This window comes from Pempheris klunzingeri, chromosome 14 (genome assembly GCF_042242105.1).
Source record: "Pempheris klunzingeri isolate RE-2024b chromosome 14, fPemKlu1.hap1, whole genome shotgun sequence".
NCBI lineage: Eukaryota > Metazoa > Chordata > Actinopteri > Acropomatiformes > Pempheridae > Pempheris > Pempheris klunzingeri.
In genome coordinates this window covers 14,296,646-14,315,095 of record NC_092025.1, presented here as the reverse complement: position 1 = coordinate 14,315,095, position 18,450 = coordinate 14,296,646, and the positions used below count along the sequence as shown (strand labels likewise).

The window sequence follows — 18,450 nt, the reverse complement described above, 5'->3', positions numbered from 1 at the left end:
AATAATCCGAAGCGAGTGTTTGGGCTATAGTCATTCAGGCGTAGCAGCCTGAATGATCTCTAGAGCAGAACAATATGGCTTTATCTCCAAGCATCATATTAACAGCAACTGTTAACTCTACTATATTATAACAAGGTCATTCATATTAATACTCAGAGGCAGGGGAATGAAAATAATATAAAATAATAATTATATAACTATAATAAGACAGGATGAGGAACACCTTTTAAGCTGTTAGTACAACAATAATTTCTATCAATAGCTGATTCTATTTCAAGTTTTCTGTTATCCAGCCAATTGCATTTTTAGGCTTCTGGAGGTTTAACAAATTCATACATTCAGCAAAGAATTTTGTTTTTTTCTCTGTCACATGCCAACAAATGTTTAATGTGCATTGCCATCGAGAGGTATTTTTATAAAAATATCAAGAGTTCAAACAATGCAACAATGTGAAACAGCTGTAATGATGAACCTACAGAGCCCAATCACCTAAATCGGCCTCATGCAGCTTGACAGTGAGCTTCTGCTCATTGTTCACTTAACTTAACTGTCTGGGTTCACTGTCACTGTTCTCATAGTTCTAAATACCCATCGCACACTACGTGCTCAGCACCAAACGGCAAACCGACGTGGTTAGCAAATATAGCTGAGGAACACTGTGAGGCATTTAGCAGCTAAACAGACAGCGGCTCACAGCTCACCACATCAGCTGAAAAGGTGATGATATGTCAGTGTTCTGTTCACAACTTGCTCGCCCACAAGTGGCCTAAAAGATAATTTACTGCAGATTCAATGTCCATAAAGCAGAAATGTCCTAATGAGCTTGTAACATTTAGATGGTTAACTCTGCAACTTATGAAGCCACACGTCACCCTGCAAAGCCTGTCATCAAATCCCTTCTTTTCTGTCCCTGCTTGTGTATGAAGTGAGCAGCCTGTTCAGAGCACATAAACCACAGACCGTCTTCCTGTTGGACTCTATTAAGGCCATTAATCATTAAAGAGAGCATCTACTGTAAGAGAGATTGTAAGAGCTAACACCACAGACCTATCAGATACACTTTCTGGTGCATCATGCTAACTTCCTGTGGCAGGGGCGCCTAATGGCTGCATTACAGCTCTAATAGTGTTGTTAAATTAAGGTTTCTGTCTGTCACAACACCATCAAACATCCTGTGGCAGTTTAATTGCACAAAGCAAAGAAGCAAAGAAACCCTCCACTTACAGCTCCTCTCCCGAATCTAAAAATATACAGTGCAATCTATGCTATAAGCGTTAGATAAGATTCACTGGTTCATACTGATTGTTGTAATTCAATGTCTGCTTTTTTGAAGTTTAAGTCTGATCCGTTTTCTCCGAGGAAACTTGGGCCTGCAGCTATGAGCATCACTATTCCGCTGCTGCAGTTATAAATCTGTTTTGGATGCAACAAAACTCCCTTCTCCTTTCAGTTGCTCTCACTTCTATCAGTCATGTGTCTCATATCTGTCTCCAAGCCCTGTCTTTTTGTACTGTCATTCAAAAAGGCCATTCCTTTGATACGCTGACGTCCTCATCACAGCCGGAATCCACTCTGCTCCTCTTCTCGCTCCCTCTCCTCCCTGTCACAGGCATGATCAGCTGTTTCCTGCGCTCCAGCTGGCACTGTACCTGACAGCTCTCTGCTCTCTGTCCTCTCTCTTCATCTCTCCCTTCTCTCCATTTACAAGCAGATAACCCTTTAATCCATCAGCTGCTTCTCCTCTCTCTAGAAACAGGTAGAGCTCCCTTTCATGCTGATGTCTCCCCTCCTCCCACCGTCTTCATTGAAAACTCGCCTTACTTGCGCATGCACACACACACACGCACACACACACACACACACACACACACCCAGGGCTGCATTCCTCTTTCCTGACAGACGCCAGGTAGGTGTCTTTGATCACACGTTCTTCCTATCACTTCCTCTCTGTGATCAGGAGCCGTTACAAGAGGTTTACGTCGCATTGCTGCCTCCTGCCTCTCCCTCAACTCTGTCTTGCTTCTTCACACTTCAAAATGGCTGTTCAAAACCCCTGGGCCAAATGAATTAACATGCCAAATGTGAACCATGCCAAAAACCGAAGCAAACTACTGTGCATTTACCACTGGCAACCCACACACTGATGGGACACCGAGCGTGGAAGCAGAGAGATCAAAGGGATCTTTAACCAACATTACTGTGTGACATTACAGAGCGAGAGAGGTGTGATAAAGATGCTGCAGGAGCTGATGGGCCGCCCCGCACGCTTCACTGTTAGCCAGCCTGGTGAAGACTTGTTAAGTTTCAAGCCTGGCTAAAAATGTACACAAAAGCATGTTTATCGGCTTTCACTACTGTGGCTGCCCTCATTTCGATGCTTCTTTCCTTTTTCATGGCAAAATAAGATCGACAGGAAAACTGTGCAAGCCACAAATCAACCACTTATGTAGGCGTTAAAAGGGAAGATCAAAAGTTCTGGTCTCCTCCACGGACAGCGAATAACAAACTGTGGGACATCGTGACAGCAACCGCTGTGATTCCTGGATTTGAGGGCACTGTCTGATTTACAGCTGTAACACCAGCATTAAAGGAACAGTTAGGCATTTTGGGGAGATGCCCTTATTTTCTTTCTTGTTGGGAATTTGATGAGAAAATTGACATCTCTTTCATGTGTGTTGACCAGACGATTAACTCAGCCTCGCATGAGGACTGGATATGTTAATTAATAAGCTTTAAAGGTACTGGTGAATCTATCTTTTTAACTTTGGACAGAGTCAGGCTAGATGTTTTGTGTTTATGCTAAGCTAAGCTTACTGGCTGCAGGTTCATATTTAGGTCAGGGACATTAGAGTGGTATCTGTCAAATTGAAAGAAAGCACATTTTCAAAAAATGACAAACTATTCCTTTAACACGAAACATTATGCATATCTAGCGTCTCGGACAGTGTCAGCGGATCAACCTGACTTCATTTCAGGGTCACCATGTTAATGCCGCTTTAGGACACGCTGAACCGGTCCGACAAGAGATGAATGTCTGATGAATATCAGTGTTCTGCTTTTGAGTTCGTAACAATCTTCCACAAGTTCCTCATTTTGCTTTCAGCTGTTGAAGACAAACATGCCAAGTCATGCATGTACACACATCCGAACCAAAACAAAATGCTGCACTAATGTTCCACATCTGGCTTTACTGTATAGTTTTTATGTCATTTTTATATACATCTAAACTATGCTAGTCTTCAGTTTTTATTATTTATAGAAATTCCTGATTTTCATTCATTTTTGTATGAACAGCAATCAGAGGAATTTCGCTGGGTTGAGCAGCTTGTTTCTATGTGCAAAACTGTTGAAAAAAAAAGGCAACTGCCACAACTTGCAGACACAGAGCAGGACCTTGCAAATATTGAGAGTGGCTATAATTGATAATTTTACAATAACTATGCATCGAATGACAACAACAATGTGAAAGGGGTTGCTTGTGCTGAACCTACAGAGAATTATCACCTGAATCTGCAACTCTCCTGTGCTTTAAGGAGCTTTGTAGTGACCATCAGCTCATTGTTTAGTTTACAACTTCACTGTTTCACTCTCACAGCCCTCGTCTGCATCATTTTTAGGCTGCAGCTGGAGGCTATTTTCAACGAAAAAGCTCTAAAAACCCAACTGTGCACTCCCTGCTCTGATCCAAACAGCAAACAGACACCATTAGGAACTAACTAGTGAAAATAGAGGAGCAATTAGCAGCTAAAGAGCCAGAAATCTCTCTCAGGAGTTGGTACAGACCGAAAACTGAGCTACAAGAGAGAGAATGTAGGACTTAAGATCTGTTTGTTAACAGGTTTGCCTGCCTGGGTGGTTTAAAAACTATCCAGGGGCATAAGGCCACATGCCACTAGACACCATTCACAGAGACACACACAAACATCCACACATGCTGCCTTGTCTTGAGTTTTTCCACATCTTGACAGATACAACACAAGGAGTAAGGACACTTCAAAAATCACCAGTGAAAATGAGAGAAAGATGGAAACAGGGGAAGGGGAGAAAGAATGTCACTCAGCAGAAAAAGATGACGATTTCACTTGAGTATTTCGACTGACAGGCCCTATCCCAACATCCGACCTCGGCAGGGAGAGGCTCCACTGTCCTCATCTCATTAGGGAAAACAAAACTCCAATAAATACTTTGAGCGTGAGAAAAAGGACAGGCACAGACAGACAACACAAAAGAAAAAGAATCACAGGACAAGTGGAAGTGATCAACAGAACGAGAGATTTAACGGTTAGAGGAGAGAAGACGACAAACACATATTTGCAGAGTCCCGTATCACGCATCACCACCAAAGTGCTGATGCTGAACAGGCGGCATGATAGTGATGACGAGGTCTGATGCTATAGGAGGACAGAGGAAACGCTGACACTTTTGGAGGTGAGCCCAAGGGACCGAGGGAGGAAATGAGAGTGCGAGAGGAAAAGGAGAGAGACTCAAAAGAGGGAACAACGAAGGTCAGGGAGAAGTGGCGAGAAGAGGAAGCGTGAAGGTGGACAAGGAGATGAAATCCCCTTAGTTCCTTCGGTCATCCACGAACTACGTGGTGTTTTACATTTACACACATTTTGCGTGCGCACCCCAATGCCTGCTGGGGGTGCTGCTGAGGCGCTGCTTTAGAAGCTGTGGGCCGAGACATGAAATTGCTCTTGTACGCTTCAATCGATTCTCCTCTCATCCCTCTGTCTAGACTGCCTGTCCCTCTCTCCCAGTGAAACACAGGGCAGGAGATGAGACAGAGAATGGGATAACAAGGTGCTAAACAGTGAAATAAAGATGTATCTGCGGTGTCATCATTGGTTGAGCAGGAAGTGGAAATACGTTTTCCCTGGTTGATGGGAAATCAGAAGGGTCGCCAGAGAAAGGACCTCTGGGTCTGATAAGGATTGCAGCCAGACAAATGTTTGCCAACATGGAGATTTAAACCCACATGCTCCAGTTCTGGGGCACTTTATGAGTTAATATCATCGCCCTGCTTCCCCAGATACAGTGTGAAAGCAAGAAAGAAAAGCAAAAAGCTAATTTAAAAACTTTTATCATCACAGCTCAGGCTCTGGAAAGAGGTTATATGGATGGCGGTCGGGTCTTTGAAAGGATGTGCCTTCCCAGAGTTGATTGCGGTGCTAAGCTAAAATCATATAGTGCCCACGCTGAGGGTGAAAGGCAGTACACACACATATCTTCTTCTTTTCTTACATCAACCAACCTTAAGTCGCACGACATTTCATAAATGAATAAATGATAAACCTTGATGCTTTCTTGCTGATTTATTTTCACACATATGCTGTATCAAAAATATATCCTGCTCTAATTTATGAGCATTATGAATGGTGACGCCAGGCCTTCTGTATCTGCTTTTGTCTACGTGTGACAAATGGGGGGCACGACTGATAGCTTGGCTGGGAAGCAGAGAGAAATATAGAAGTACAAGAAGATCACATGAAACCTTTCTAGCAAAAAAAAAAAAAAGAAGGTTGATAATACCATTTTATTTTAAAGTAAATGTTCATACAAAACAGCTTTTGAACATCATCATAAAAGACGTCAAGGTCTTAATTAATAAAACAACTACTGAAGTCAATTCAACTTCTATTTTTGCTTTGCACTGTATGTAATGTATTCAGCCTTGCAGGCCGTCTTGGCAACTTCCTTTTTCTTTTGTGTTACAAATGTAATTCTAAAAATACAACAGGAAGCTGTGACTGAAAGAAAATGTGTAAGCTATAGTATTGGAGTTATAAATCTGTATACAGCTTTGTTAAATTAGATTAGCACTGGATTTTGTTTTGTCTTAATTTTTGTACAAATCTCTTTCCCAAAATAGACATTATATCCATTAAGTCCAGCCTTCCTGTCTATATTCTGCCCGTTCAGGCTCTGGGAGAAACCAGCTACCAGCAGACACACAAGCCCAAAGGCCAACACGCCACATGTCGACAACCCTCTGTGCGAAGGGACCACACAGAGGGTTGATGATCCCTGGTGATGGCTTTGATGAAAGGACCTCCTGTCCTTTACCTCCTTCGTCCTACCATTTGCTCTGCAGTGGCCCCGTCTGCTCCCTCCTCCTCCTCCTCCTCCTCCTCACTCTCCTTCACTTCCATCCCAGGGTGTCTCACCAATATGACTTCCTCCCCCGTGTTTTCCTGCTCCCCTGCTACGTGAAAGCCCTGGAGTCAAGTGAAGCATCCTCATGCTGTTCTCCCCCTCTCCTCTCCCCCCACCAAGAGAGCTACACAGTCTGTAGTGACCTCTGCCTTCCCCTGCCCCCCCCCTCTCGTCCTGTCTCTACACACCCACCCCCATCCTATTTCCTAGGTGGTCTCCCCGGTGGTGTGTAGTCGATGCCCTGTAGTCAGGATTAGCTTGATTTGAAACCTCTCAGGTTGTCCTTCCTAAGCACAAGCTTTTCCCCCGTTTTTCCTCTGTGCATCTAAAATTAAGGTTTAGGTCTATTTATTTTTCTTTACACATTAATTGCTTCCATGCCTTTTACATTCACAGCTGGCTCCAGAGAAAATGAAAAAGAAAAAAAGTCTTGTGACAGAATGAAGTCATGCTGAAATTATTAGTTATTACTCAAAGTCAAGAGTTGATTTGTCGTTTTAAAAAGCTAAAATGCAGGTCACTGACTGGTTCCAGCCTCTAAAAGCTGATGATTTGCAGCTTTCCTTCGCTAAATATGCATCATTTAAAAATGCATATATTTGGATTTGGTCTGACAAAATGAGCAATCTGAAGATGCTCCCTTGTGCTCTGGGAAATTTTGACATTTTTTCATTATTTTCTGACTTGCTACACTAAACAAGTAAAGTATTAATCAAAAGAAAAATCAACAGATTTATCAATAATGAAAATAGACAGATAAAAGTACACGCTTGTCTGTGAATTCAGTTTCTCAAATCCTGACGAGCTGTTGTTTTTGTAGATGCTTTTCACCCCATTGAGCACGCACAGCGCATTGCACACATTAAGGTTTGAAAAACTCATTCCTTTCCTATTACCACGTCTGCCCGCTCTCTGCAATACTATGAAGGCTTAGCAGACATTTATGAGGAGAGGCTGATGTAACATGTGGGAGAGAACGGAGAATGAGTGAATCAACATCTGAGTAGAGAAGAGAAACGGCTGGGAGACAGCAGTTACATCCACAACATTGCATTTTCTTTTCTCTTTCAGAAAAGAGCACTGCCCCGCAGTCACGACTCACGTGACGCCGTGTGTGTAGAAGAGAGAATGTGTGTCTACATGTGAGTGTGTGTGTGTGTGTGTGTGTGTGTGTGTGAGAGAGAGCGAGAGGCACACAGATAGAGACTGCTGGCAAGCTAAAACGCCCTCTGTGCTGGAATTTACCAGATGGCACTGGACAGAAACAACCAGGGGTATTACTACCACACAAAACACACACACACACACACACGCTGCATTTTCTAGGCCTATTCAGGAATGAAGTAGCGTCCAGTGACAAAAATAGATGCAGGTTTACTTGCAATGAAAGCAGTTTACAAAATCTTTAAGTGAGCATGAGCTACACTAAACATATAACATATGAGATGTACTGTACTTCACCAGATTAGTGTTTTCTTACACATATACATGCCCCTGGCAGGTCACAATTACAAACACACACAGTCATAATAATCATACACATAACAGTGAACCTTATAGAGCTATACGATACATATGTATATGTATTTGTGTGTGTGTGTGTGTGTGTGTGTGTGTGTGTGTGTGTGCGTATATGTATATGTATGTATACATATACGTATGTATACGTATTGGATTTTTTCCATTGTTGTCTGGTTCGAGGTCTGTGCCACTGGTTATGTTTGTGTTGTGCACAACAGGAAAAAGGCAGCCTCAGTGGGGAGACAGTGGAGACAACCGGTTACACAAGCAACAACAGGAAGGAACAGGGCAGCGACAAGCAGAAAGAGGAGGAGGAGGGGTGGCGGCTGGGGACCCAATCAAGATCTTTGACAAACATTGTTCCACGCAATGGATGAAAAGGAAATATGGATGCAGGTGACATAATCAGCCAAGGTGTGCTGTTAAGGGCTGCCTGTTACGTGTTCATAATTAAGATGTTTACAACCCTACATACTGAACGGTATATTTCTCATACAGCCACCCATGATGACAAGTTTACAACAAGGTGTATGCAGAAGTAGTTTAAAGGTTAAGATCATTTTGAGAATGAAGCATACTTTGGCGTCACGGATATAGCCCCGTTTAGTCAACATTGTGACCTGAAGATTAAAAATTAAACAGGATTACTCTACCTGCCATCTCACAGCCTTAATGGTTCTACTGAGCCTTTAACTACACTGTACTGTGAACTGTAACTGTACCAAAATGTGCTGACTGAGCCAAGCTAAATGGAAGTCAGCTAAACTTAGCTAAAACATGCCAGCCTTACTCACCCACAAACATCCAAGCTTTCAAATCCACTAGCCTAGAATACTGATTCAGGATTCCTCACCGCTGTTTTGTTCATAACCATATATTTCGCCAAATGATCTCTGGCACAGAGAAACCACTTCACAAAAATGTGTAATTAAACTAAACTATAGGTCGATATCTGATGTCCTCTGTGGAAGTCAGAGTTCTGCTGCTTCCCTCAAGATAAACCAATGCTTCCTCATTATGAGAAACTGAGAAAAAATAGATGAAAAGCCCTGAATCATTCTAGTCCAAGGTCCAATGCTTCATTACCGGCAGCTCGTTCAGATAAGAACACACACACACACACACACACACACACGAAACGCACGAAACGCACACACAACCCCTGCTGGGATCATTAGAGATATTCATAGTCAGAGTGCTCCATAGCATCCAACATGCAATGACAAATTTGTGCAAGACAGCATGAAGGCCAAATATACCCTCTCTCCATGCTCCCTCTTTCTCTCTATCGTTCTCACACACACACACACACACACACACACACACACACACACACACACACATAAACATACACACCCTCCATCCCATCTCTGGCTGTCTCCTCTTTGAGCTCTGACTTGAACTCTTCTGTGACTATTTCCCACCAGCATATCTCTCTGTGCGTGTCTGTGTGAATATGATAAACTCAGAGGAATTGCAAAAAAGTCGCACAGGTTTCCTGCTTCCATCTCTGCCGTGCAGTTTCCACTGGCATGACAACAACCTCTCAGCAACAAGCCAAAACCATTTCCGACCAAGTGTCTTCCACTCCTGCCATTTTAGCTCACAAATTCAAACACTAAACACATGATCGATGCAGTGTTACGTCCTATTCAACATCAACAGCATCAGGATCAGGATCAGAACCACTGTCCACAGTACGATAAATACACAAGCGTTTTGTCTGTGTGTCAGCGCACCGAAAGTAGTGTATTTACACTGAAGTTGGAGCATTTAAAGTGGTCGAGATGCACAAAAAGTTCAGATAGTGCAAAATGAAAATACGAGCAGGATTTTTGCCGTCTACACAGACTGTTCACATAGTGGCAAATCCATTAAAGCCTCAATATTGAAGCTGGGTCACTTTATCAGCTGAGGATTAAGGCTCTGGGTTAGTTAGTGCTTGGTATGTATGACACAGAGGCTTCAGGAGGATGAACTCTGAGATGGTTACCTAGCAACAAATAGTCAGTTAAAAGGGTTCCAGACGTTTCTTTTTTTCCTCCACGCTTATTGTTTTTCCACTGGTTCCAGAATTGTTTTTTACTGGTTCCGGATTTACCGCCCCCCCCATTCTGTGTTCCAATATGGATTTTTTCAAATAATGTTCAATGATACTTAAGCAGTTGTTGAATCTTTGCATTGACGATTCAAACGATGCCCTGTGCTCTGGAGATTGAGGTGATTTTAAAAAAAAATTATTATCTGACATTTTACTAAACAAGTGATCAATTAACTGAAAAAACTAAACAGGTTAATTTATTATGAAGCAGACTTTCTTGCAGACCTTCAGAATCAGAATCAGAATCAGAAACACTTTAATAATCCCCAGGGGGAAATTGCTTTTTGTTACACACAGCTCCAAAGGAATAAGAATAAGAATACACTTCAAACACAAATTACCTACGATAACACGAGAACAGTCAAACATGACCTTGGCTTGTCGGACCATTTACATATTGAAAGCATACAAAGGTGATTCTCTGCTTGACAGCCGCAACATGGTCAAATTCTGGGTTAAAGGCACAAATGTGAGGACTGGAGGCCAGCTGATTCTGTTGGAACATCCAGTCAAAGAGGCTTGACCTTTGGATGACTGCTGTGTGGCTCGTGTCTGCCCTGTCTGGGACCTGAAGAGTCTCAACACTGGCCCTCTAATTCCCTCAGTACGTATTGTCTGTCTGACTGCTCTGGCACAGGGCGTTCGAATATCAGGACAGATTTAAGCACTGATTTAGAAATGGCAGCATGTCCCAAAATGTATCAGAAAAAGGGACAGTTGATTCTTGCTAGCTAGGCTGCTCTGACGCACACACACACACACAGAGACACACACACGAACAGTCTGTGCTGGCGAGGCAAAGCTTTAATATAAATGTCCCCTCAGCTGGAAATTGTTTCCAGTGCAGCTGAAAGGCTCCTTTTATTGAGCCCCATCCCCTATTTCACCTACACACACGCATGCGCACACACACAGACACATACTCTCTTTCTCCTCAACACTGACAGGAAAATACAGTGTTTTTTGCACTTGAGTGCTTTTGTTTTACATCTGTTTAAATTCCAGCTTGGAGGAAAGTTCCCCAAACACAACATCACTTCAACGCGAATAGCACGAAAGCGAGAGATTGCATCAAGATCCCTGAGTTTGTCAATGCAATTAATGCCTGGTGTAAAGCTAAAATCAATACAGTATATGCAATGACCACATTGACTGCGCAACATGATTTGTGCAGAACTTCCATTAAAAACTTCTTATCTAAAAGGAAGACAGAAGCTACTGAGTGACTCCCAGTTTGCATTAATGATTCACATTAGTTCATGTTACTGAATGGCAAAGAATATCTGAGAGTAGAATACTTAATGAGGCTAATGTGCCACTTTACACAACTGCGTCAGTTGATATGAGAAATTATACAAATGAGCAAATGTTTTTTTGGGTTTTTTTCCACTGTTGCTTTCAGTAATGTCCAGTAAAATGAGCTTCTGTTTGGCTGCTCATCTTCCTCTCTACGTATCATGCTGTGATCCTTTCTTAACTTAAGTTTCTCTTCCTCCTTTTGGTTTCAAAATTCAACCGGCTCACATAATGCTACACACTTCCTTTCTTACGTTTCAGGAGGTGGTAGCACATCTTCCCCCCTTTTTTTTTTTTTAAACCAAAAACCTGCTCTTTTGAGATTCTACATTTACAGGCAAACTAACAACAAACTTTTTTTTCCAAGCAAAAAGAAAATTGTGTTTGTCCACCAGAATTATATTCTCACCTGCCTGCCACGCAGCATCATGGCAAATTGCCATTTGGTAGTGGCAAAACACCATAACATGCAAACAATGGCCTTTAGGCACACTCCTAGTTTGTTCTGTTCTCTGGAGCAAAAGTGTACTGGAGTGGGTGTTACTCCACTGGCAAAGCCAACAGCAAACACGTCACTTAGCAGGAAGAACAGGTTGTGCTTTAGCTGGTTTCTCTATGCAAATGTGCGCATGCATAAATACGTGGACAAAATACACACACGCAGACTTCAAAAGCGGCTGCAGGCATACAGAGTCTGTTGGGACTTCATCGTGTTAGTGCCAGCCGAGTGCTCGAATATTACTCACACTCACACCCACTCATTTATGTCATGCTCTGACTCTGTAACACTTGGCACAAAAGCTGAAGAACGTCCTCACTTTACTTCTGTCCTGAGGTGTTCAGTGTCCAGAATGTACTGTAGAGACTGCTGCTGTTTTGACAGAGCTCAATGCTCAGGAATCAGTAATCGGCACTTTAAATGTGGGCTACATTATGTCACTGTCCCTGCTCCCACAATATTAATATTCAAGGACATAAAGACATGTAGGATACAACAAGTGCCCATTCACTGTCAAGAGAGATCAGGAGCAGAATCAAAAGTGTGGACCAGAAGTTTCCTCTTGAACTGGGACCCTGGGAGCCCCCAAAAACGGTGAAGTAGTTCAACACATTCCCCAGCCGGAGCAAAGAAATACCTGCCAACACTGACTGCTGAAAAGAGGGGGATTTTCCAGCAGAATAAGCCCTTATCCCAACACGCACACTCTGACTTTTTCTCTTAGAAACCCTCTGGGTTACTCACAGAACTATTCAGTCTCCTAGCCGGGCTGATCAAAATGCAAACCGACAACAAAAGAGATAGGGTCTCACTTTCGAGCCTGGTGAGTGTTGAAATTTAATAGCTAGCTTCATACTGAAGATTTAATCTCGGTGGTTATTAAAGTTTTCTTTGTGAAATGTGTCTCTAGCCTAAATTATCATGAGCAGTATCAACAAAAACCTCTTAACTCCAGATTTAATTTAGCTACCCACTGCAAGCATCTCAGTTAAGTCAATAGTTTGATGGAGACATCAACATGCATCCAGTAACCGAAGTTTAAATGAGCTGTTTGATAGAGGAGCTGCTGTCTGGGAGTGTGCGTGTCAGGCTCCAGACTACAGGAAACAGGAATTTTGCAGGAAAACTGAGTGACTTTGTTCATGTTTATTGTTTTTGCTTTGTGCTAACTTCAAACCATCCAGCAATTCCAGCTACTTGGAGTGCTGTAGTGGTCTATAATGACTGAGCAGCAAAAGAAACCAGGTTATTCTGCATACATACGCTACAGATGCCTAGTTCTGCTACGACTGTAAACATGCACTGAATGTTTTTGCACTGTGAAGATTCAGGAAATCAAAAATTCATAGCCGTCAAGCCACAAGTATTTGTTCCTGAAAATCTGATATCTAGGACCTAACATTTTTCACAGACAAAAGCAATATGACTCCCGTAGAGGAAACATGCAGCCATACAGCATATTATGAATAACTGATGAGCTGGAACAGTCATAAAAGATGAAGAAGAAGAAAAGCATGAGTGTTGACAAGTAAGTAGCCCTATTATGTGCAGCATGGTGTCGTTGTTCATGCCCCCACATAGGATGCACATGCATAGACGCATGCCACACTGGAGAATACACAGACAGACACAAGCAAACAAACAGTTACATAAGCAATCAATGGATGCTCCACATAGGACTTCCTGTTGGTACGTCAATACAATTGAATTAACCCTTTACAGTCACAGAGGACTGCTGGACGTACACATTGACAAGAGCTTTGTTAATACCACCAACACAAATACAAAAAGCAATACAATTCTTTTTACAGAAACAGAAAAGTAACAGAAACTCTATTATTTACTAACTCAGTGTACAGTGATACCAGTGACAACTGTGCATTCACGTCATTCATCTTAAGAAGAACAGCTACTTTAGCTGCCGTATTGAACAATCTGTCAGGGCTTCACCTTTGAGTCATCAATTTTCCGAAACGCTTGAAATTAAGAGAAGGAGCACAACTCCTGCACATTCAGAGCTGCTGTCTGAACTTTCCGTAGCGCTCCGAGGCCTGCATGTGACAATGTCAGAGTCAATATATCAACTCTAGCACCCGGGCGGGATGACGTAATCCTGATCTGTGACTCAGACTTGCAACACATGGCATCAGCGACGCCCACATACTACACAGACATGCTTCACCCAACTGGCCCTGTCAGGATTCAATAGTGTTCCTTCTCCCTCTGAGTGTGTCAATCAAAGCCCTGTTAGCAGCTCCTGCCCCAGGCTGAAGAACGCCTGCGGACCTCGCTCTGACTCTAGCTACTCGGTGTCATTAATGCTGAGCTAAGCTCGAGTGGGAAGAGGGACGGGGAGTGCGGCTTTCAGCAGCAAGGATTCCCCACCCATTGTTCTTTCATCCACGACCAACACACCGCTGACCTCCGACCCCAACCTTTGACTCCTTTGTGTGTGTGTTTCTGCGTGTCCAAGAGGACTCTCAACAATATGAGAATGAACTATAAACTGCTTTCAAAGCGCCAAAATTATAGTCAGCCACACACAAAGCAGTAGAGGTAACAAGGTTTTAGCCACATACTGGTACAATAACACAACAATCTACAACTCTGAACAGGCGTTTTGTTGATAAATAGATATATTGATACATTTATGAAGTGTATGTATGCTTTCCAGCATGGTCTTTGTGACAGACCAGAGTCACAGTGGCACAATTTAAAAAAAAAAAATCAGCAAATTATCAATAACAAATTATGGATAACAAAAAATGTTGACGATTAATTGTTTTTGGCACAAATGCCCCCCAAAAAAATCACAGGTTATAACTTCTCAAATATTAATTTTTGCTTCTTTTCATCTTTTCCACTGCTAAACTGAATATGTTTGGGTTTTGGACTGTTTGCGGATAAAACAAGACACTTTAAGACACATTGGGCCTTAGGAATTTTTTTTCTATTTTCTTACATTTTACACACACACGATTAAACGTGTGATTGTCAACAGATCTTATATCAACAATGAATCCTACATAACAACCTCCAAAATCCAAAGAAACCAAAGAAGCCCAGTTGTACTGATTTTATTCCCAATGTTTCCATCCTAACGATTGAAGGATTAATACATTATATCATACCTCCGGGTCTGGTTGAGTATGACGGCTGTGATCGCCACCTCCAACACAAATTAACACATAGTCACCAATGGACAAATGACAGGGTGTTTGAGTGTGTATCAGTGCGTACGTGTGGTGACAGCGTTTATTTCTTCATTTCATATCAGGAGACATTAGCACTTCTGACCAGACATCCATACAGTCACACAGTTGTTTCCCCTTTCTACTACGGCAAGTTGTAACTCGTGGCTTTATTAATGATTAACAAAATATTGTCTGATGCTTTACATCTATAGTCTGAAAGTCTGAAAAGTGAAGTCAATGCTGAAATGACTTAAAGCTGCATTCTTTCTAAAGGCCAGCAGAGGGCGATTCCACTGTTAATGACGTCCAATTGTGTGGAAGTCAATAATTACCCTACTTCTCACTTGATTTATTATCTTAATAAACACTTTGACCAAGTTCATAATTTTAAGTCTTCTTCAGTACAGCATGATGTTTTTTTTGTTAAATTATGGTTCCATTTAGAGTAAAATAGGCATTATTATGCATTTGGGCTGGTCATGCCTAAACCTAGCCAATCAGAGACTGGTCTTTATTGCAGATGGGAAAAAAGTCTAACAACTAATAGTCACTGTGGATACATCTGCTTCTTAAATACAGTCTGTGGTTATAAGGAACAACTTTTGGGTTGCCAGGTTGTGGAAAATCACAAATAAACATGGTGAAGTAAAGTGAATTTTAGCGGAGTAGAAGGAAAATGAAACACATGTACATTATATGAGCAGGTGTATTTAGAAGGTTAGACCCATTCATCCTTCCTGAATGACTTACTAACATTTATAACTCTTTTTATGAGACTTTTGCCAATTAGACAAGTACTCCTCATGAACTAAAGTTATAATCGGCCTGTTTACATTTCAGTCCATTATTATTTACGCCTCATCAAACATAAGTGATTGCTGTAACCATCGTGTCGAATCATTTTCTGCAAGTTAATTCAACTAATTTAACATGGATAGATCCATGAAACATGCTGATTTAAGAGCAGCAATTTCTGTATTTCTACTCATCACATCCTTGTATAGCTTCTCTGATTTCTTCCCGACTTGTCGCAAATTTTGTCTCCCTTCTTAATCAAAGCTCTGATTGTTTAAATTATCAATTAAGCTGCCAATTTTTTTCCTTTACTAATTGTTAACTCAATGAGAACAATGGAAAACGTCCATCACAAGTTCTCATTGTCCGACGAGATGAAGGCTTATAACAAGCAGTAATAAATGATTCATTAAGCATTAATAAAGGCGTTAGTTACAACTGATAATCTCTTATGATACAGTGGAACCGTGTGTGTGTGTGTGTGTACCTATATCTCCCTGTCCTGTCTGCAGTGCTGAGACATATCCCAAAGAGTTGATGTTTGAAATTCACTCCATGGGACTTTTCTGGAGCGTATTTATTCAGAGGGGCTTATCTGAACTGAGGTTCTTTATTCTTTTCATGCTTCTGTACTATTCTCTCTTTCTCTGTAGTCTGCTCGTTGTTTCAAACACACACACACACACGCACACACACACACATATACCTGTAGTGCATCTCGACCCAATCCCTCCACATACTCACACACACTCACAAGGGCATCCAGACCTCAGATCCAAGCGTCCCACTGTTGCCATAGGGACCATTTCAACCCAGTCAGCACTTCTGAGGTCTGCCTGGAGCGAGGTAATTTGCCCCCTCCCTGTACCTCCCTCATCCACTCTTCCTACCCCTCAAGTCCTCCTCTTTTTCTGTTTCGAAGATGGAAAAAAAAAAAAAAATACATCCTCCATTCTCAAGAGGCATGACTGTTCCTTCTCCTATTCTTTCTCTCAGATTCATTCACCCACAATGTTTGGCACCAGCCATCTCCTCTCCTCCTACTCTCACTCCCACTCTATACAAGCTTTCTAAGTGTGTGTGCGCACACACACTCACTTGCTCCTCCACAGAGACAGGGGGGGGAGCGAAGGGAGAATCTGCATGTGCAGCTGATTTCAACCACACAGGATGAGTTAAATGCGGATAGTTGACATTTCCCCAAACTTCCTTGGGAAACACAAGAAGCTGGTCTGATGTATAGGCTGAGCTAAGCCACAAAGGGAAGCGATTGTTCTGAAGACTTAACAGTGGCAGAAACCCTGAAAAGTCTTACTTATGTGCAGAATTTGACCTTTATGTTTCTGCTGTAGGCATGTTAATACTGTGAGCCTGAAGACAGCAGCTCTGGTAGGAATAAAACCAATTTTAAAGCAATGCTTGAGAGTTGGCAGCTGAAGGAATATTATTACTTTACCAGTGAGAAATGAACTTTAAGCCTCACAGTGGCGATAAATGATGCAACAATAATGTGTTACCCGCCCCTCCACACACACACACACACACACACACACACACAAACACATAGGGAAAATCTCAGACTGAGCTTTAAACCAACAGGCAGGGATTCAGTGTGTTGCTTAAAGACACTTCATTAGGGCAGCTGGAGGCTTGGACTCAAGTTTTCTGGTTAAATGGTAACACGCTGCCTGTGTAACACACAAGAAAAATACTACCCACTGGAATATTACAGTCACCACAACACTGATAACACTGAGACTGAAGTTCAGATGAATCGTCACGCATCCACACGCATTGGTGACATAACGCAAGACCTTCTATGAACGTTCTTTAGGATTCCCGAGGATTTAGCTGCCAGCCACATCAGGTCAGAAAATGAAGGATTTGGCTCATGATTATGTCCATAATCCATGGACATTCCTTGCCATGTGCTATACTTAGATGCCTTCGCTTCGACGGGGCCACATACGCATAGAGACCAGCTCACCTCGAACTTCCTCACAGTTTTATCCCAACATCCTGACAACATAATGGACCTGCTGTTAAGGGGATCAGCTGAACTCGGACGTGCAGGAGTCGAGGCACAGCTGGGATGGCTGGTCTCCGCGTGGAGGGGCACATTACGTGGTTTATCCTTTCTATACATAGACCTGGAAGTATTCTAAGAGCTACCACGCACTGGCAGCAAAGATGACGGAATAAAACTGCCAGACAGGAGGAGGGGGGGGGGGGATATGTCTAAGACTGAGAAAACCCAACGAAACACATTTTATGCGTCTTTTAATTTGAGGAATAGCTTACCCACAAGAGGCTGACGTAAATCTTTACGATGGGAGTTCATAATACACTCCAGAGGCAGTAAGCTAGTGTAAAACAAGTCAATAAGTCATAAGAGGATAGCGTCTTGAGAGGGTGGGGGTAAGCTGTTCAAGTCACCTGATGATGACTTGAGGTCATAGTTTAGCCTGCTTTTAAAGCATCAGCAGATATAATGGGGTCGTAGCAGCAAAGCAATTACCGGTGACTGTGCGCTAAAAACCAGCAGGAGAGCAGCTCCGCTCCTCCTAAACTCCAGTCCCTCTCCAGCCTTGCTGTGTGTGATGCTGGAGGTTCGCGATAGAATCAAATAAACAGCAGACACCACTGAAGGGACAGAGCCTTGATTTGATAAGATCTGAGAGGGATGCTAGTTCTGGATGAGGGGCCAGTGTGGGAATTCCAGTAAAATCCCAATAGGAACAAACTAAATCAAAATAACAATTAAATGTGTCTGTTCCCGTAGGAGCGCACCAGCAGTCTCTTATCTTTTAGCTCCTTTACTTCCAGTAACTTCTGCCTAAGATCACAGCTAATGTCAGGACGCCACCATCTTCTACACATTTCCACAC

At 42.4% G+C, this 18,450-nt stretch overlaps 1 protein-coding gene across 1 annotated transcript in view; it reads right to left on the bottom strand.

Annotated features, from left to right (window-relative positions):
* The window catches only part of ubl3a (ubiquitin-like 3a), a 33,194-nt gene that overhangs the window by 13,160 nt on the left and 1,584 nt on the right, over positions 1-18,450 (bottom strand). The window lies entirely within an intron of this gene.